Consider the following 20289-nt stretch of genomic DNA (forward strand, 5'->3'; position numbering starts at 1 on the left):
TTGCCATCTCTCTCCAGCCCTTAATTCTCCGCAGCTCTCCGTAAACAGGTCTCTCTCCATTCACTTACTCTAAAAGAAAGTGTCCAAAGAAGATTGTCTTTTCTGTTCGCGTTTTCAAGTCTGATATCACACTCTCCAGGGGATCGCTGCTGCCACCCACGGTTTCCTGTCTGCTTTCGTGTCCACTGTATTATGAGTTACTGTCGCGTTTTGTCATCATCGGGTCCCATTAAAATTCCCGGGTCGGGCGGTTCTCCCGGTGTGGAAGCGGGAATGTTTCCTAGTGCACTGCTTTTTAGACTGATGAAGCAGATGACTTACCAGGCATGTTAAACGGGTGCAGACCCTTTGCCTTTTCTCTGTAGATAGCAGGTGCTTCACCTGGGAGAGTGTTCAGCTACAGGGAACGGCCTCCCAAGTGTCGGCGGCTTAAACAAGATTCTGCAGTCCGGCAGCCCGGCAGGCTCTCCTTTCTCACTGTAAGCCCCATCAGTCTGAGCATGCTGGCTTTCATGCTCCTGCTTGTTACCGTCTGGTCTCAGCATAGGGTTCCCCTCTTACCAGGAAAGCGAATGTGTCCCTAGGGTTACACCCTCAGCACACACCCCCACCCCACCCCCGCCAGCAGGTGGAATCCTGGGCTCCAGGGAGTCTTAGAAAACAGGGAAGAAGAAAATGCTTGTTGGCATGGTGCAGTCAGAGCCATCACCAGGGCCCAGCACAGTACTGCGCCAACCAAGATTAGGTCTTTGTCGGCAAGGGAGAAGGGAGAAGGGGTCCTGCGTACACCATATGCCACAGATAGGACTTTTCCATCTCTGTCTTTCTCTCGTAATTCACGCCCCACCCCCCAAACTGGTAGATACCAGATAGCTATCTGGATTCCGTCTGAACATTCCTGCCCTTTGCCAGACTCACTCGTATACCTTCCCCTTGCTCTTGTGGGTTAAACCCTATCTACTTATAAGAAATACAAGGTCCAGAGGTCTGGCCCGTCGCGCCTCCCACGGCCCGACCTTGCTCTGTGCCGTCCCTGCTCCCCGCATCCTCTGCCCCAGCCCACGGTCCTGTTCCGTACCCTCCTCTCCGGACACGGGGTGTGCACCTGCCATGCACTTTGCTGAGCATTCTCTCCTTGGTCCCCTTCACCCCTGACCTTCTCCACAGGCTCAAAACCCCTTAAGTACAAAGGATGGAATTTCAAGTACCCCCTTCTTCATAACACTAATAACATAACACTGAAAACATTAACATTCTAAGTTTACATTTATATGTGAGCCCCTTTTTTGTCCTTATCATTAGTAGACAATGAGGTCCACAAGAGCAAGGACCAGACAGAGTTACACTCACGATTTGTATTCTTTACGAATGCTTTTGGCTGTGGGTTCTGAGAAAAAGTGGCTTAAATAAAAATAGGGCTTATTTTTCTCACATAATAACAAGTCTAAAAAAAGTCGACACCTGCTGGCATTAACGTTGCTTAACACTGTCACGATCCATGTCTTTGCTGTTCCTGTGACTCTCCTCATGACTGCAAGATGGCTGCTGTGGCCCAGCCATCCCATCCATGTTTAAGAGAAGGAGGCGTTACCACTGACCTGTGACCCTGTCATCAAGGAAGCAAAAGTTTCCCAGGAATTCCCCCGCCCACCGCCACCAGGCACTTTCTTCTTGGGTCACCTTGTTACTTTGCCCCTTCTAGCCAGAAAGGAGCCTGGAAACCACCTGTGTAGCTTTTTCCAGGCTCTCTACTGGAGGTGAACAAGAGAAAAAGGGAAGAAAGAGGAGTTAGGCCAGCCTACCTATAGTGATCCGCCCACTCCTTTCCCTGCACATTTACCTGAACAATGACTTTGGTATTAGTGGACAAGTAGGAGGAACTCACTTGCTTTGATTATTTGTACATTCATTCATCCCTTGTCTGGTGTGAGCCAGTCTGAACACTCGTACCCTATACACACATTTTTTTTTTTTAATTCTCATAACAGCCCTAGCAAATAGACATTATTACCCTTATTTTGCAATTAGAAATGGAATCTCAGGAAGAATAAGTGACTTGACTGAGATTGTGCAGCTCAATAAGGGGCAGGACCAAGCCTCAAAGCCAGACCTCCCTCCCAACAGAGCCCTCTTGCCGTCCACAGCGACACCCCGCTTGCTGGAGTCCTTCCAGCGGATCTCCTGCGCTTGACCTTGTCCTGCTGCAGGGCACGGACTGTTGCTTGCCAGAGTTTTGCTTCTACATTAAACAGTTGGTTAATAATATTGCAGCAGTAATGTGGGGTGATTGTATCTTTGGGGTCTGATAAGGTGACTTTCATTCCCTGAGCAGAGTTGGAATTTTTAGCGCGGGGCCTGGGATGGTGGCCTCCTTAATAGGCCTTTACCCGGCACTTAGTCCATACTCTCGGACTCTGAATCATTTGTATAATCTTGCCGTTTAAGTAGGTGAGCTCTTTTGCCAGGAGCTTTTTGCCCTTCATTATTCCCCAAAATCCCAGCGTTCTTGTTTCAGAATAAATGAAACCGTGATCATCTATATTCATGCCCTCAGCTTAGAGCGATGCATTTATGAACTCAAATACTCAGACATTTCATCCCTGCAACGTGCTTTTTAATAGCGTGGTTTTTGTGTGTGTGTGATTGTAAAAGTAATAGATGCTCAATTGAGAGAAATTAGGGAAGAAGAAGAAGGAGAAAAATTACTCATAATTCTGTACCACCAGAGGCAATAACTATTAACATTTTTGGCATATTTCTTTCTAATCTTTAAAAAAAATTTTTTTTTCTTTGCATAGCTGAGTTCATACATTATTTGCAGTTTTCTGCACTGTGATTTTTCACATAACGTAAATAAGCCTCTTTGTTATTACAAGCATCATTGCGAATGGCTGGATAATGTCCCTTCATTAAGAATACGCCATCTTTCATATTTTTTAAATGTGCACTAAAATAAAACAGAGCCCCTTAAGTAATAAATAATAAATAAAATAGAACCCCTCGAGTAAAAATACTCTGAATATTATTTTCTGTGCCTTAGGACAAACATTTTCTTGATAGATGTGCTTCAGCATCCGTCTCTTACTTTTAAGATTTTGTAAGTGTGTTTTGTGGTGTTGCATGACGAAGTATGTTCCCCATTTCGCTCATCTCCTCTTGACTCTGGCAGTGTCTGGTCTCTTTCTGAATGCCCAGGGTCTTCCTCATTTTATGGCTCACGTGGTTGGTCTCTGTTTCCTGGGCTATTCTTATAGGGCTTGATCTCTTCCTGCCCAGCAAGCACGCGGGTGCTGGCCTCAACTCCAGATTCACCAAGACAACAGTGTGAAAGTTTGCGTTCTCTCTGGCCACCCCCGTTCCTCCTTTCTCCCCAGGAGATATGGAGTGCCAGGCTGCCTTCTGGAAGTCTGAGCCACCGCAAAACGTGTTTGGGGAGGGATTTTACTGTGATTTCTTCCGTGGCCAGGTCTAATGCTCAAGTGTATATGGAGATGGTATTTTTTGTCGTGTGTGTTTTGGTTTTGCGTTTCAAGGCCTGGAGAATAATTTATTCTACTCCCTCAAGTAACAGGTGCTACAAATATATAAGAACCCGTCAGAACAGAAGTTTGGGTTTGAATTTTTTTTTTTTAAGATTTTATGTATTTATTTGACAGACAGTGATCACAAGTAGGCAGAGAGGCAGGCAGAGAGAGAGGAGGAAGCAGGCTCCCTGCTGAGCAGACCCTGGGATCATGACCTGAGCCAAAGGCAGAGGCTTTAACCCACTGAGCCTCCCGAATGCCCCTGGATTTTTTTTTTTTTTTTTTTAAGATTTCATTTATTTATTTGAGAGAGAAGAGCACAAGGAGGGGCGGGTGGGCAGAGGGAGAGGGAGAAGCAGGCTTCCTGCTGGGCAGGGAGCCCAAGGTGGGGCTCAGTCCCAGGACTCTGGGATCATGACCTGCGCCCAAGGCAGATGCTTAACTGACTGACCCAGGCAGGCGCCCCTAGATTTTTTAATTTTTAGAAGAATACATTTTGCGTATTTTTTTCAGAAGACACCATTTCCTCTTAAGTCAAGTGCATAATTTAGGGGCGCCTGGGTGGCTCAGTGGCTTAAATCTCCCTTCAGCTCAGGTCAGGATCTCAGGGTCCTGGGATCAAGCCCTGCATTGGGTTCCCTGCTCCCCTCTCTCTATGCCTGCCTCTCTGCCTACTTGGGATCTCTGTCAAATAAATAAATTAATAAAATCTTAAAAAAAAAAACCCAAAAAACAAAAAAAACCCAAAAAACCCCACAAATGCATAATTCAGGAGTGTTTTTTCCCCCCAGCAAGGTGTCTTCCAGCTCTGTGTTGTAAGAAGAACGGAGAACTGGTACCCTGTGTTCTCCTTCCAGTTCCAAGCGCTCACCTGGGACCTTTCCTTTCTCTATATGTATATGAACCTGCATGTGATTGCATTGTGATTGTCAAAAAGCCTAAAATGCTTCTGGGGTTTGCACATGGCTCTTCCCAACACAGAAATCAACCGGGACTTGAGTCTGACAATTTCTCCGCAGGTGATTCACCGGCTTGTCTGTGCCCAGGAGGCCTGTCGGTCTTAGAACGGCATGGTGTGTGGGAGTCCAGTCTGCGGGCCCACGACGGACGAAGCCTTGGCAGGAACTTGAGGACCCCCTCCCTGTCTTGCTCTGTGGTGCCCTGTGGTGTGAGGATGCCCAGGCTGCTCCAGGAGGCTGGTCTCTTGGAGACTCCCTGACTACCAATGAGCCTTGCATTCCTCTCTTGTGGGGAAGAGGAGGCTGTGGGTCTAGGGGTACAGGGGCTGCGGCCCGTGTTGTGATGAGGAGCACGGTCCGAGGCTCTCCTTACTGCAAGTGAGCACAGCCTTTGACTTGCACATTCCTTTATCCTTGCTTTCACCTCTACGTCGGGCTCTTTCTAGAAAATTACTTGTAATGGAAGGGGTAGCGTTCCATGTCCGTGGCTTCGAGAACCATCTCCCACCAGTACATCCTTTATTGAAGGGTGGTGTGTGGGTCACCTTGTGGACACCATGATGTGAGCCTTGGATTGCAAACACTTTCTTTTCTTTTTTTAAAGATTTTATTTATTTATTTGACGGACAGATCACAAGCAGGCTCCCCATTGAGCAGAGAGCCCGATACAGGGCTCGATCCCAGGACCCTGGGATCGTGACCCGAGCCGAAGGCAGAGGCTTTAACCCTCTGACCCACCTAGGCGCCCCAGGATTGCTAACATTCTGTAGAGGAAGAGCCACTCGAAATCTGACCCATCTGCGCACAGGTTTACCTGCATCAGAGTCCACGGTCCCCGTTGATCATCGACGACCATCGGTCACTCTTACTGTCATGGTGACTTTTCCTTGGTAGAACGAGATGCCAGCAATGTTTATATTTTAAAAAATGACCAAATCCTTCAGTCCTGCGGCAGGCGTCCCCTGACACTGAGAGGATGAATACCAGGAAGCCAGAACGTGATCTAGGGGTTCTTCCTGCCTCCCCCTTCTGCTGTTCTGTATCTGGCCACCACACCAGTGGCCTCGAGCCCCTTGGCTGCCCAGCTCCCGTGTCCCTTTTCTTCTCACCACCTGGCCAGCCGGGCAGCCTGTACAGCCCGACATGGTTCGTAGAAATCTTCAGTAAGGTTGCGGGGGGGTGGGAGGCTCTGCAGACTTGCCCTTTCATTCTTCATTTCTTTCTTCTTTCATTCTTCCAAAAAGTTGTGGCCAGTACAAGCCTTGCTGCCAGTGGGGTGGGTTGAAACCTCCATCCTGACCATGCCCATCCCTGCTCAAAACCCTTCAGGGACCCCCGCCCCCATTGCTCTTAGAGTCCGGACAGGTCTCCACCGTGGGCCACAAGGCTCTGCCTGATCCCGCCCCGCCTGCCCCGTCTCCTGTTGCTTTCCTCCCAGTGGGCTTCGCCTCCCGTCTGTTCTCACACGTACTGTTCCCTTCCCATGACCTCCTCCCCTTTCTTCCCGTGCCCGAGCTGCTGCTGACCCTCCGGATGCTTGTCACCCTGGCCTCAGGCCTTTGCTGGCACGTCCCCTTTTCACGGAGATTGTCCCTGATTGTGAAATTGCTTTTCCTCCCATCCTCTCCCTAACCCCCACCCTGGGGTAATTTCCCCATAACACTTAGTGCCTGGTAACATCCAGCACACCGTCCGTCCTAGCTGTGCTGCGTCTCTCTGCGCTAGTGGGTGAGTTCCGAGAGGGCCAGCGGTGTGTGTGTTCTGCGTTCATCTGCGCTCTTAGTGCCCAGACAGAGTGGGTGTCCAGGAGATGTTCGTTAAGCCAATGGGAAGAATACTGAGCCTAAGTCATTGCCCCGTTTCCTTTGTAGTTTTCTCTCCGGGTTACAATTCACTTTCTTTTAATACAGTAGCTGGAAGTTTCCAGACACCGAGGGCCAAGATCGAGAGGTATTTAAACCTCCTCCTCATGTGGGGAGAGTGCTAAGCAGTATTTCCTTGTGCTGCACCCAGTTTTCAGACCTTTGCTGGCATCGGGGTTGGTTTTCTGAAGGTCCAAGCCACCTTAGACTGAACAGGGACCCCCTCACCCTCCACCCCATATGCCCAGCTCACTGCAACAAAGTGAGAATGCCGGCAGGCAAGCTCAGGCACACTACACGGGCCCAGGACATCTCGTCCCAGATGCCAGGTGCTCTGGTCCATTTACACGTCCCCTAACGCCTGAACACTGCCGGTAAGGATATCCAGGCCTACATCTCCCCCACTACTGGGGGCAGTTTCATCTACATGCGACTTCCTTTCCTCAGTGGGGCACCAAGGAGGGGCAGGTCCCTTTTAAGTCTGTTGTAGGACCCATTCCTCAGCACACGAGCACAGCTTCTGGACAGAGACTTCCCACTGTGCCTCTGCAAAACACCATGTTCTCTTCCGTTCCTTTACTAACATCACTAATATTTATATAGGGCTTGCTGTGTGCCAGGCATTGTTCTAAGTGCTTTGCAAAGATGAAGTCACTCCATCTTCCTAACGACCCTATAAAGCAGGCAGTATAATTATACATATTGTTTCACCATGTGCAGTTCATCTTTGGGGAAGGGGCACGTGGGTCTTGGTACAAATTGCTTTACAGTCAGTGCCTGCTCATTCTGTCTCTTTGCCCAAGGGATGGAGGGGGAGAAATAGTAGTTGTTCAGTGGAGCATGCCAGAGGGGCAGATTTTCAGGCCCTTGAAAAGGAATGGGGTGCCTGGGTGCCTCAGTGGGTTAAAGCCTCTGCGTTCGGCTCGGGTCATGATCTCAGGGTCCTGGGATCGAGCCCCGCGTCGGGCTCTCTGCTCAGCGGGGAGCCTGCTTCCCTCTATCTCTCTGCCTGCCTCTCTGCCTACTTGTGATCTCTGTGTGTCAAATAAATAAATAAAAGCTTTAAAAAAAAAAAAGAAAAGGAGGTGCTCCCCGGGTCCCCCAGACGTCCATATACTTGCCGTGGCAGCGACCCACATCTCCCCAGCTGTCCCTCCGGACAACACTCCCCGCTTCTCTGCCTGGTGGCAGGGCTCACCCCATTTCCTGTCCTGCATCTTCCGGCCTTGCCCAGTGTCTGAAGTCCGGTGGCGGGCAGGGGCGAGCAGGTGAGCACAAGGTAGGACCGAGGAGCCGTGTCGTCTCTGGCCCTGGCTGATCTCTGCTTTGAGGCCGCCTCTTGCTTCGCAGTCTTCGTGGGGTGCACACCAGGGTTTGTGATCCCCTGTGTTTACCCCCACTACCTCATCTGCTCTGATGACGGGGCCTCGCGAGAACCCCGTAGCCACTCGGGAGGGGATGAACTACATTCTAGACATGGAAATACCTTTGGGACAGGAAAGTGATTTTCTTAATTACAAAAGTTATTTGTTTTTAAGATTTTATTTATGTATTTGACAGAGAGAGAGATCACAAGTAGGCAGAGAGGCAGGCCGAGAGAGAGGAGGAAGCAGGCTCCCTGCTGAGCGGAGAGCCCAATGCGGGGCTCGATCCCAGGACCCTGAGATCATGACCTGAGCCAAAGGCAGAGGCTTTAACCCACTGAGCCACCCAGGCACCCCACAAAAATTATTGTGTAATAGTTCTTACGGGTTATGGAATTGCTATTTTACAGTGACCCAAAATAGTGCTGTGATTTAAAGTCTTGCTTCTCTGGTTCAGTTTTTCATCTTTGTCAGCATTATATAGGCATGCAGATTAGGGAGTCAGATCATTGTACACAGACTGTTATGAGAAGGGCAGCTCACAGCTCTTGACCTGGTCGTGGCTCCCTTCCCAGCAGCAGCACTCGTCAGTGATTTTGGCTAATGATGTTGATCACCAATCTGTAGTTCCTAAATAACATGCTTATGTTACCATTTCTGGATCTGCCCTTTGTTATTTATTGAATCTACATCTTCATTAAATTTTAATTTTAGTTATATCAGTATTTGGCATTTATAGTAGTTCATCTCTTTACGCATTACCTTAAACATTATTCACAACGAGCCACATTTGTATGTCCTGATGATTTTCCTCCCTGCAAATTCTTTTTGCGTTTTTAAAACAAACTGGCTTAGGGCACCTGGGTGGCTCAGTTGTTGGGCGTCTGTCTTCGGCTCAGGTCATGATCCCAGGTTCCTGGGATTGAGCCCCACATTGGGCTCCCTGCTCTGCAGGAAGCCTGCTTCTCCCTCTCCCACTCCCCCTGCTTGTATTTCCTCTCTCGCTGTCTCACTCTCTGTCAGATAAATAAAATCTTTAAAATAAAGATTAACTGTCTTAATTTTTATTTTAAAGATTTTATTTTATTTTTTTTAAGTAATCTCTACACCCAAGGTGGGGTTCATGAGATCAAGAGTCACATGATCTACTGACTGAGATAACCAGGTGTTCCAAAATGTCTTAATTTTAAAAAATATTTTATTTATTTATTGAGAGTGAGCAAGCAAGAGAGCATGAGCGGGGTACAGGGGTAGAGGGAGAGAGGGAGAAGCAGACTCCCCATTGAGCAGGGAGCCTGATATGGGGCTCAATCCCAGGACCCCAAGAGCATGACTTGAGCTGAAGGCAGACACTTAACTAGCTGAGCCACCCAGGTGCCCCTTAATTTTTTAAATGTACTAATTCAACCGCAGGTGAAAGTGCACAGATTTCCTGTCAGTACATTTAAAAATATTGGGCACTCTGTCAGCTTCAGCTTTTTGAGTTCTGTCTAGGACAAAGTTCTCTGTTTTGTGTCTGGTTCCTCTAAGCCTGCAAAAAGCTATTGTCTTGAGACTCCTGCCCTCATTCTAGAAACTGACTACCTTCACCTCTGTCATGTTGGACCCTGTTTCCTTCCTTGTTAGGTGGGTGACAGGCTCTTGTAGCTTCTGGAGAAGAATTTATATTTGAAATACCCTCATTGTAGCCTCACATGAATTGGAGATCGTGGTAGTTCAGCTGGGTATAGAATGTTAGGAAAGCAGTCGTTTTTCTCTCAGCATTTTGGAAGCTCAGCTTCCTTGCCTTTGCCCATCCAGTGTGGATTTTAAGAGGTTCAATTCCCCTCTGATTCTTGATCCCTTATATGAAAGGAGATATATGAAGGATCTTCCAGTGGTATTCAGGGTTCTGGATATAACAGTGTGATATACTGTGGTGTGAATCTGCCTTATTTACTTACTTAAAGTCACGGCCTTTGGTTCTGAAATATTGTTGAATTATTTCAGTGATGATTTTCCTCCTGAGATTTTTTTTTTTTTTTTTTTTTTTTTGGTATACTCTCCGCGCTTATGTTCTTTAGATTAGTTAGACTTCCTATACTGGCCCTCAAATATTGTCTCCTTCCCCTCTTCCCCCTGCCCAACTTCTTTGCTTACTCTACTTTCTGAGGTATTTCTTCAACTTTATCTTCTAAGCCTTCTGTTGAGATTTTTATTTCCACTACCATGGTTTTAATTTTCAAGAGCTGTTTTGGTCATTACTCCTATAATTGTTTGATGGGGATACAATATCTTTTCCTTCCCTGAGAATAGTGAAGATGGTTTTTTCTTTCCTTCTCCAAGTAATATCTGTTTTCCCTTGTTTTGGTTGTTTGGGGTATCTTTCTTTTCTTTTTTTTTTTTTTTCTGTAATGACACTTTATTTTTTCTTTCCTATTTTTTAAAATTATGTTATGTTAGTCACCATACAGTACATCATTATTTTTTGGTGTAGTGTTCCACGATGCATTGTTTGCATATAACACCCCGTACTGCTTGCAATCTGTGCTCTCCTTAATACCCATCACTGGTTGAGCCCATCCTCGCCCCCCCCCCCCAAAACCCTGTTTGTTTCTTAGAGTCCGCAGTGTCTCATGTGAATAACGCTGCTATGAACGCTCTTAACTCGTGTCTTCTTTAGACCGGTGCACGCCCTTCTTCGGTGACAATCCTGGGAGTGGAATTGCTGGGTCATCAGGAGAATGGAGGTTGAGCTTCAGTAAATCTCTCCAGAGTGTTTTCCTTAGGGTTGCACCAAGCCAGTTGCTCTTTTAACCTTTCCTACTTTGAGCTGATTGTTTAACTTTCTGAGTGAGCTAAGCCCCCTTGTTCACCTGCTCTTGGGGTTCCGCATTTCTGTGGCTGTTCTTCCTCACCTCTTACTTAGTCCTGGAGCGTTTACTGTCTTTGCAGTACAGTGTGTGGAAGGAACAGAACTAAGTATGTGTTTCTAGTCCACCATCTTTAGCTCTTAGGGCTCGAAGATGGCTTTTAACTCTCAGTCTCACCAAACATGATCACTCTTGTGTCTAAGTCCTTTCTGCCAAAAGGGTTGAGAAAAGCAAGGTTGAGGAGGGGCCCCAGTGTCCTGGCCAGGCAGGTCGACTGGTCACATAGTGGGGGTTTAGTACAGTAACAGGTGCATCAGGATGCGGTAACGCCCATGCTTAGCACATGGTAAGAATTCTGTGAGGGATAGCAGACTTCATATTTATGATTTCTTCTCATGGAGTGAGCTTCTGAGTCACCTAGGAGAGTTATTTGCTTTACTTGGTTAAACTCGAACTTTGACCTTGGCTGACCTCACTCTTTCTTTGGGGTCCCAAGAATATATTCAGCCTAAAGACCCTTCATCTATATTTCCTCTGCTTCTTCATCTATCAGAGATGTGTTACCCCCAAACCGCACTCATTGAGTACATTTTTCTTCTATTAATGTAACCAGTAATATCTCTAAGTATAGATAACCACATCATTATTCCTCTGCCGAACCTCTAATCAGATGCATCCAGTGTACTCATTACTTCACATGTATATTCCTCTCTTCTAGTATATTAAATTCCCTTGTAATCGTTGTTATCTGTGGCTATAAATAATGGTTAGGTTCTTGTGCTAACTGGTAGCAGCATTTTTGAAAGGAAGGAAAGACCCAGAAACTGACCACACTAACAGAAATCCCAGATATTTTTCTGGGAAGGTAAACATTGCAGGTGGGAAGGGAAGCATGATTGTAACTTTCGCAGAGTTCAGTGAGTGCGTTCATCTGCGTTGGGGATTAACTAGGTCACTGTGCGTGGCCCTGAGATCTCATCGCCAGTTACATAGAATGTTATTTCTGTGGCAGACCCTAGTCGTTGCAGTCCAAGCAGCTCGTGTACAAACCAGCTTTTTCACACAATACATGGGCAAAGTGAAAACTCTCCTCGAAGTTTAAAAATTTTTATGACTCTAATGTCTTTCCCCCTTGAAAAAAAAATACAGCTAGATGCTCGTAGGGGATGATTGATCAAGCAGCAGACCTTTGTGGGTGAATGTATCGTATTGTAATGTTTTTAAATACAGTATTGGGATGAACTTGGAAAGTGTAGAGCATTGTCTTTATTGAGGAGCTGACGTCACTCTGCCCAAGTGGAAGGCTTGAATGCAAGTGGCGTTGCTCTCCAGTCCCCCTTCCAATTGCAGTGACCTCCCTGATGCCTTTGGCAGCTCTGATGATTTGGTCCAAGAGTCTGCTGCTGTGTCCCCCTTCTTACCACCAGCTGGAATGCCTGTCGGCGTGATTGCCCTGGATACTTTCCAACAAGTCGAGAACTCCTCGATAGCTGACACACTTTTGAATGTCCTAACTGTACCTCCTATACCCAGGGGTCACGTTATTTGTTGTCATAAGGCTCTGAGAGTTCTTTGCTCCTTGTCGTCGGTCAGTGGTTCCCTGACCGGTCCTGACGGGTCCTGGAGGGTCCTGGGAGGGTAGTCCGTGACGTCAAGTGGAGGTGTCCTCCCTCTCCCGGCACCGGCAGCAGAAGCCTTGGGTACGCATTCGAAGCTCTGTGAAGAAGGAACTGTGTTTGTCCCCTTCAGCACGCTACCCCGGGTACCCGGCCCCATACGTGGGACATCATCATTTTTGTTTTCCATTCGTTGAAAATAGAGCAAGTTTCTGCTGCTGCTTTATGCCTGGACAGATTACACCAGCGCATTGTTAGGTACAAAGTGTCATGGCGACAGGACGATGATCTTGTTGTGGTCCTTACGTTGGTGCCCTGGCAGATAGAAACTCCCTAATGGTGGCAAGGGGCATGTTCGTAACTGAAAAGAGCACAGCTGGTTGGTCACAGAGTGAGGCTGAAGACCCCTGTGTCCCCCCTCCCCGAATCCTCTGCTGGGAACACCTCCCCACACACACACATAGGCCAGTTCCCAGTTCTCAGACCAGCCCTCCGGGGTAGAGCCCGGGGCTCCATGCAGCTCAGCGCTGGGTCCCCATTCCCCGCTCCCTTCCCTTAGACCGCAGTAAGCCCTGGTGTGCCCATCTGTAAACCGTGGTAACAGAGCAATGAACTGATGCTCTGTGAATCCAAAAGAGCATGCTACCCACCCCCCCCCCAAAAAAAAAAAGAGAAAGAAAAGGAAAGGAAAGAAAGAAAAGCCTCTCTGTGCTTTAGCTTTGAAGTCATACACATCCCTTCAAATTAAACATTGGTCAGGAATCATGTCCTTTTAGAGCTGGTGATGAGTAAATGCGAAACTGTATGTTCTTGGATAGTTGGGGACACTTGAGCTAGCAGGCTGAAATCCTTCCCCGTCACACCCTGGTTCACCCTCCCCTCCTGCCCCCGGCCTCCGCTGGGGAAGTGCCTGGGTTTGCGAGCGGCCGCTCAGCATGTGCTTACCGGAGCGCCGCACTGATTTTGTTCTCTTCGCCACTGCCTGGTCGGACCCGGGAAGCTCCTTGTCCCCCCAGAGTGAGCAGCCCGTTCAGTCACCCGACTGGGCTCTGTGCCGGCCAAGGTTGCCCCGCTACTTATTTTACATTTTCCTGGCAGCGGTGGAGTGTATTATTACCAGCTCTCATTTAAGTCTTTGTGCCTCCACGGACCAGAGAGCGTGGAAGTCTCGTTTTGTGTAAGCGACGTCCTTCCTGGTCGGTTTGCTACAGAGAGCGTTGGTTTGCTTCTTGGGGAAAAAAAAAAAAAAGAAATCTTCTTGCTGAACCAGTAAACAGATTCATAGCACGGTTGAAATCTCTGCATGGCATCTGTTATTCAGATAGCTTCCACAGAGAAGAGAAGATTTTGAGGAGGTCTCCAAGGTGGACGGTTCTGTCCAGTAGTTTCTGGATGGAATTCTGCCATCACTGCGTTTTTGCTCTCCAGGATGGGGATAGTGGAAGGGGAACAGAAACATGTGGGTTCCCTGTTTGTTTCTTGTTCTTTTTTTTTTTTTTTTTTTTTTTTTTCTGTAGCTGGGTTATAATCCCCAAGGCTTGGAGGCAGCTTCTGTTCTCCTTAATCCCCAAAGGGGAAAACAAAATAGGTCTGTCGTGGTGTTCTGCGCTTGGCAGGTAAACACTCTGCTTCCGTGGTATGTGCCTGCACTTCTGGCTGAGAGACGGACTCGGAGGGAAGCCCCGTGATACTTTCCCTTCAGAAGATGGAGCCCGAGTCCGTTGTTGACGTTTAGGAGTTCTCTGTATATTCTGAATATTAATGCCGTACCTGATGTGGGATTTTGCAAGTATCTTCTCCCACTCTGTGGTTGATACTCGCGTCTGACAATGCACAAAAATTTTTAACTGGCAAGAAGTCCATTTTGTCTTTTTGTCTGCCGTTTCCTTTTGTCGCCTGTGTCTCTATCAGTACAGCACGTTTTCAATTTTTGCTTCTAATCTGTTTGTTCCCCACTGTTTTCCATGTCAGTAAAGGACATGACTGGCCTCCCAACTCCTGAGACATGGAGAATGATTTTCTTTCCTTTTTTTTTTTTTTTTAAAGATTTTATTTATTTATTTGACAGAGAGATCACAAGTAGGCAGGGAGTCAGGCAGAGAGAGAGGGAGGAAGCAGGCTCCCCGCTGAGCAGAGAGCCCGATGTGGGGCTCCATCCCAGGACCCTGAGATCATGACCTGAACCGAAGACAGAGGCTTAACCCAATGAGCCACCCAGGCGCCCTTGGAGAATGATGCTCAAGTCCTTCCTCTCTGTTTCTACCCCCTACGTATCTTTCAATTATTTCTCCTTATACCTCCAATTCTCCATTGCTAGTCTGTAGAAATAGAATCTTTATATATTGACCTTGCATCCAGCCCCCAAGTCAATCCCCCTTACTAGTCTAGAAACTTTTTTTAAGAAATAGATTTTGTGGGGGGTGGTTTCCATGAAGACAGTCAGTTTTATTTTCCATGAGAACAGGCAGTTTTATTTTCTCTTTTCCAGTCTGTGTGCTTGTTTTCTTGCCTTAGTGCAATGGCTACAGCTTCTGCTGGGGTGCTGAATGCAGACAGTAGGGCAGACACCCTTGCTCTGTCTTCACTCCTGGGGGAAATGCATTCAGACTTTCACAACAAAGTGTGACTTTAGCTACCGGGTTTTTGTGGACGTACTTTATCTGGTGAAGCATGTTTATGTCTCTTCCAAGTTTGCTAAGAGATTTTTATCTGGCAATATATTTTAATGCTGTTCTCAAAACAAGAAGATAACCGTCTCTGCCTTAATACATATTAATAGTGATAGGTTACGCATTCCGTGGTATCCCATATTATTCAAAATTCAAAATTAATGAATGATATAAATAACTATTTTGTAATTCTCTCGATAATGTTTGTTACCTCCTGGATTTATCTTAAACTCCTTGCATTTAAAAAAATTTTTAAAAATACATATTTTGAACAGGTCACAGCTTTCCACCCTGCCCCCCTCAGTCCCATCCAGACTTCTCATCAGTCAAGAGGTGTGTGCAGACATCAGGGTCCATGTTTTCTCAGGAACCACTTTTTGGCAGCTGCCCCTCCTCCACCTTGGAGACCTGCCCAGAGCAGTCCCCCTCCTCTCATCTTTTTGTTTTTTATTATTTGTAGTTGACATGCAGTGTTATGCTAGTTTCAGGTATACAGTATAGTGATTGAACAGTCCTGTTCATTGCTCAGTGCTCAACATGGTCAGTGTGTTCACATTCCCACATTCCCTCTTCCCGCCCAGCCTCCCCTCAGCAACCACCAGCTCTCTGTGTTTAAGAATATGGTTTTTCACTTGTGTCTATTTTTGTTTATTCACTTATTTTCTTAAATTCCACATTTGAGTGAAATAATATGGTATATGTCTTTGATTGACTGGCTTGATTCACTTAGTATAATACCCTCTCAGCCCACCCATGTTGTGGTTGCAAAAGCCAAGATTTCATTCTTTTTTATGGCTGAGTAATATTCCTGTGTGTGTGTGTGTGTGTGTGTGTGTGTGTGTACCACATCTTTTTTTTTATCCATTCATCAGTCAGCGGACACTTGGGTTGCTTTCATATCTTGGCTATTGTAAATAATGCTATAATAAAGCTAGGGGTGCATGTATCTTTTTGAATTACTGTTTCCTTTGGATAAGTTCCCAGTAGTAGAATTATTGGATTGTGTGGTGTTTCTATTTTTAATTATCTGAGGAACCTCCAGACTCTTTTCCATAGAGTCTGCACCAGTTGCATTCCCACCAACAGTGCAAGAGAGTTTCTTTCTCTCCATATCCTCAGCAATACTTGTTACTGCTTGTCTTTTTTATTTTAGCCATTCTGACAGGTGTTAAGTGGTAGTTCATTATGGTTTTGATTTGCATTTCCCTGATGATAGTGATGCTGAGCATCTTTTCATGTGTCTGTTGGCCATCTAGATGTCTTCTTTGGAAGAATGCCTGTTCATGTCCTCTGCCCATTTTGAATTGAATCATTTGGAGGTTTTTTGTTTTTGTTTTTTAAAATTTTATTTATTTATTTATTTATTTGTCAGAGAGAGAGAGAAAGAGATCATGCACAAGCAGGCAGAATGGCAGACAGAGGTGGAGAGAGAAGCAGGCTCCCTGTAGAGCAAGGAGCCTGACGCGGGACTTGATCCCAGGAACCCTGGAATTATGGCCTGAGCCAAAGGCAGCAACTTAACCGACTGAGCCACCCAGGTGTCCCTGGAGGGGTTTTTTGGTATTGTATAAGTTCTTCATATAATTTTGGATCTTAACCCGTTATCAGATATATCATTTGCAAGTATCTCCTCCCTTTTTGTAGATCGCCTTTTTGTTTTGTTGATGGTTTCCTTCACTATGTAAAGGGTCTTTATTTATTTATTTATTTATTTTTAAAGATTTTTTATTTATTTATCAGAGAGAGAGGGGGGGGGAGAGAGCGAGCACAGGCAGACAGAATGGCAGGCAGAGGCAGAGGGAGAAGCAGGCTCCCTGCTCAGCAAGGAGCCCGATGTGGGACTCGATCCCAGGACGCAGGGATCATGACCTGAGCTGAAGGCAGCTGCCCAACCAACTGAGCCACCCAGGCGTCCCAAGGGTCTTTATTTTGATGTGGACCCAGTAGTTTAATTTTGCTTTCTGTGTCTCTTGCCTCAGGAGACATATCCAGAAAAAATAAATTACTGCTTGTGCTCTCTTCTAGGATTTTTTGGTTTCAGGTCTCATACTTAGGTCTTTCATCTATTTCGGGTTCATATTTGTGTTTGGTGTAAGAAACGAGTGTAGTTTCATTCTTTTGCATGTAGCTGTCCAGTTTTTCCAACACGATTTATTGAAAAGACTGTCTTTTTCCCATTGTATATTCCTTCCTTGTTTGTCATAGATTAGTTGACCATAGGAGTATGTGTTTATTTCTAGGTTTTCTCTTCTGTCCCATTAATCTATGTGTCTGTTTTGGGGTCAGTTCCATACTGTTTTGATCACTACAGCTCTGTAATATAACTTGAAGTCTGAGATTGTGATGCCTCCAGCTTTGTTCTTATTTCTCAAAATTGCTTTGGCTCTTCAGGGTGTTTTTTGGATCCATACAAAGTTTAGGAGTATTTGTTCTAATTCTGTGACGTTCACACAAACAAATGGAAGGATATACCATGCTCATGGATTGGAAGAACCAATATTGTTAACACGTCCACACTCCTCAAAGCAATCTACAGATTTAATGGAATCCCTATCAAAATACCAACATTTTTCACAGAACTAGAACATATAATTCTAAAATTTTAATGGATTCACCTTCTCTCTTCTGAGGCATTTCTTGCAGTTTTTCTTCCTTCACCAAAGTCTCGTCTCTTCTTTCCCTGCCTCTCTTTCTGTCTTGCCTTTAAAATGCAGAATCCCACTCGATCCATAAGACACTCAGAGAGACTCTCTTGCCCTTGGCCAAGTTAACATTGTTTCTATTCCTGACGCCAGGTAGGTTTGGCTTTGGTCTTTGCTGTAATATTATGACTTCCTTAGGAAGCTGTGCTAAGGTGTACTATGAGCTATGCTAATAACTAATAATACTAAGGGATTATTGATACTCTGACCCTAAAGAAATTCTGACCTACACAAATGAAAGTGTGTTGAAAATAATGCAAATGTTTTCCTTAAACTTGGCTTTCTGCAGTTGAGAAGTTACTCCTTCACTTTTAAATTCTTACCTAAAAATTATTTATATCCCTGGGGAATGTTTTCTTTCCTTCAGAAATGATTTATTGATTGCTGTGTGTGTACTATGAGTCACCGGTCAAAAAAGGGAGAATTCAGTACATTCGGGTGTGGGGGTGGAGGGAAGACAGCTAACATTTTTGCATTCCTGTTCATACCGAACTCTGGAAATCATTATCTTGGTATGAATCCTGACAGTTGCCCTCTGAGATATGGAGCCTATCATCTTATTGCACGCATGAGGAGACCGAGGCTCAGAGGAACTAAGGGACTCACCAAGGTCGCATGGCCTGTAAGGCGCAAGAGGCAAGGACCAAGCCCGGGTGTCCTAGACTCCCCCTCCACACCATGCCTCCACGTGGGGGGGGGGGGTTCAGAAGGTTCTAGAAAAGCCTCAAAAGAGAGGCTGATATTTGACTGAGGGTACCTAGCAAAGCCATGGGTTTCATCTTTTTTTTTTTTTTTAAACAGGTTATTGGGGGATATTTGTGATTTCCTCCAAAGCAGAATCCCTCTGAAGTTTGGAAACAAACATCCTATTACTGTGTGTAATTCACAATTCTACCCTGTAGCTTGCTTGTGGACAAGGTCTCCTTTCTGAGTTCTGAGTAAGCCTTTCTTTTAAGATGCTTTTTCTAGATGGTCATTAACTAATTGGACGTTCTTTATGTCTGCTCAGTCAGTATAGGAAGCCTCATGGTAAAATGCCCTTTGAAAATCAGGAATGGGATATGCCGTGCACCCCAGTGTGTTGTAAGCCCATGTCCTGTGGATCAGGACAGCTGAGAGGAGTCACCCAGGAAGCTAGGACCTTAGTTTGGGGCCAGGACACTGGATTGAGAGACAGCAGTCAGAGCTGGAACATTGAGTTCAAATCCTGACGTCCCCACTGGCTGTCAGACCGATTAATATGGGTACAGCTCTTAGAACAGTGCTGCCCATGGTAAGTGCCAGGTTAGTGTTGGCTGCTCCCAAGTAGATATGAATGGAAAGACGGGAACATTGGTGGCAACTTGGGGGTTTTTAGAACACTGGTTAAGGAAAGTAGTGATGAATTAACCTTGGTTTATGGAGTCCCTTTGAAATGGTTTATCATGCTCAAGGCCATAAAGAATTCATCCTCCCTGTTTGTTGACATGGGAAAAGACCTAGCCAGGGGGTCTTAGAGGGGATAAGATAAGTCAACACAGATACCCACAGTTTGGGCCGTCCCAGACCAGCGAGGAGGTGGATGCTGGAGGTGGGCAAATGGCCAGCACCAGTGGGGAAGGGAGTCCTGGTTCCTCGTGCCAGGCCAGACCTGCCCTGCCTCTCCGGAGCCTCAGGTGCTCTTCCTGAGTCAGCCGGCAGACACCTTTTCCAGATTCCACTCATCTGAGATACTGGGATCACTTGAAAATGCAGCTTCTTGACTGACCTCCCGAATCTTCTTTAAACCTCGGGAGCTTGAGGCTAAAAGCCCCCTTTTAAACAAACAAACCAAAAAACACCAAGAAATCCCCTTTAAAAATAATGGAAATAGGGATACCTGGGTGGCTCAGTCGGTTAAGCCACTGCCTTCGGCTCAGGTCATGATCCCAGGGTGCTGGGATCAAGTCCTACCTCAGGTTCCTTGCTTGGCAGGGAACCTGCTTCTCTCTCTGCCCCGTCTGCTTCTCTGCCTGCTTGTGCACTCTCTGTCTCTGACAAATAAATAAATAAATAAAATCTTTTTTAAAAAATGGAAATCTTATATAAGTTTGGAAAAAGGAAGGAAGGAACTTTTAAAATGTCATATAAAGGGTTTTAAACTGAATGTGGAAGTCCCCCTCTCTCCTGTTTCCCAGACTTAACCAGAGTTACCATTTGTGTTTGGAGAAGTTTTATTCACAGTAGATGAATATCTATAAGCCTTTTAAAAATTTACATGTGGTTTTTTTCCTCCATGTCTTACCTCTTCAACTTAGTATACTAATGATTTTTCTAGAGTATCAGTGTAGAGATACCTCTTTCTTTTCTTTTTATTTATTTATTTTATCAGAATGAATTATAAAACTATTTCAGTGAGATAGGGAAATTCTGACCTCTTACCTCATACCACAGCGAAAAGTAAAATGCACACCAACCTTGGCATCATTACAAGGAGAAATGGATCTGTTCACAGTTACAGTGGGGACTCACAGGGCTCCCTGAAACGGACCTGGGTCAGAAGGCCACGAGCAAGGACACATGACACAGGAGACCTGAGTCGCACCGTACACAGGCGGGAGGGAGGGGAGGTGCACGGGTACATCAGAGAATGCACATTTCTCTACAGGCTCCCACGGGCCATTTAGAAGAACAGAGAAGGGCAGAGACTTGGCTGGAAAGGAGATCTGGCCACTGCTGGCTGCTTCCAGTTGTAAGTTCTGAAAGAGTTTTGCCTCTCTCCT

General features: G+C 46.0%; 1 protein-coding gene across 5 annotated transcripts in view; it reads left to right on the top strand.

Moving 5' to 3' along the window:
* CPPED1 (calcineurin like phosphoesterase domain containing 1) overlaps positions 1 to 20289 on the top strand; it is a 99633-nt gene that overhangs the window by 44895 nt on the left and 34449 nt on the right. Inside the window, exon 1 of one of the 5 annotated variants that reach the window (XM_059415294.1) lies at positions 20178 to 20258. The exons of the other annotated variants lie outside the window; for them this stretch is intronic. The gene's annotated coding sequence lies outside the window, so the exon portion shown is untranslated. Of the gene's footprint in view, positions 1 to 20177; positions 20259 to 20289 lie in introns of those variants that run through there. 5 annotated transcript variants of the gene reach the window in all.

The sequence above is a fragment of the Mustela nigripes genome, chromosome 11 (assembly GCF_022355385.1).
Source record: "Mustela nigripes isolate SB6536 chromosome 11, MUSNIG.SB6536, whole genome shotgun sequence".
Taxonomy (NCBI): domain Eukaryota; kingdom Metazoa; phylum Chordata; class Mammalia; order Carnivora; family Mustelidae; genus Mustela; species Mustela nigripes.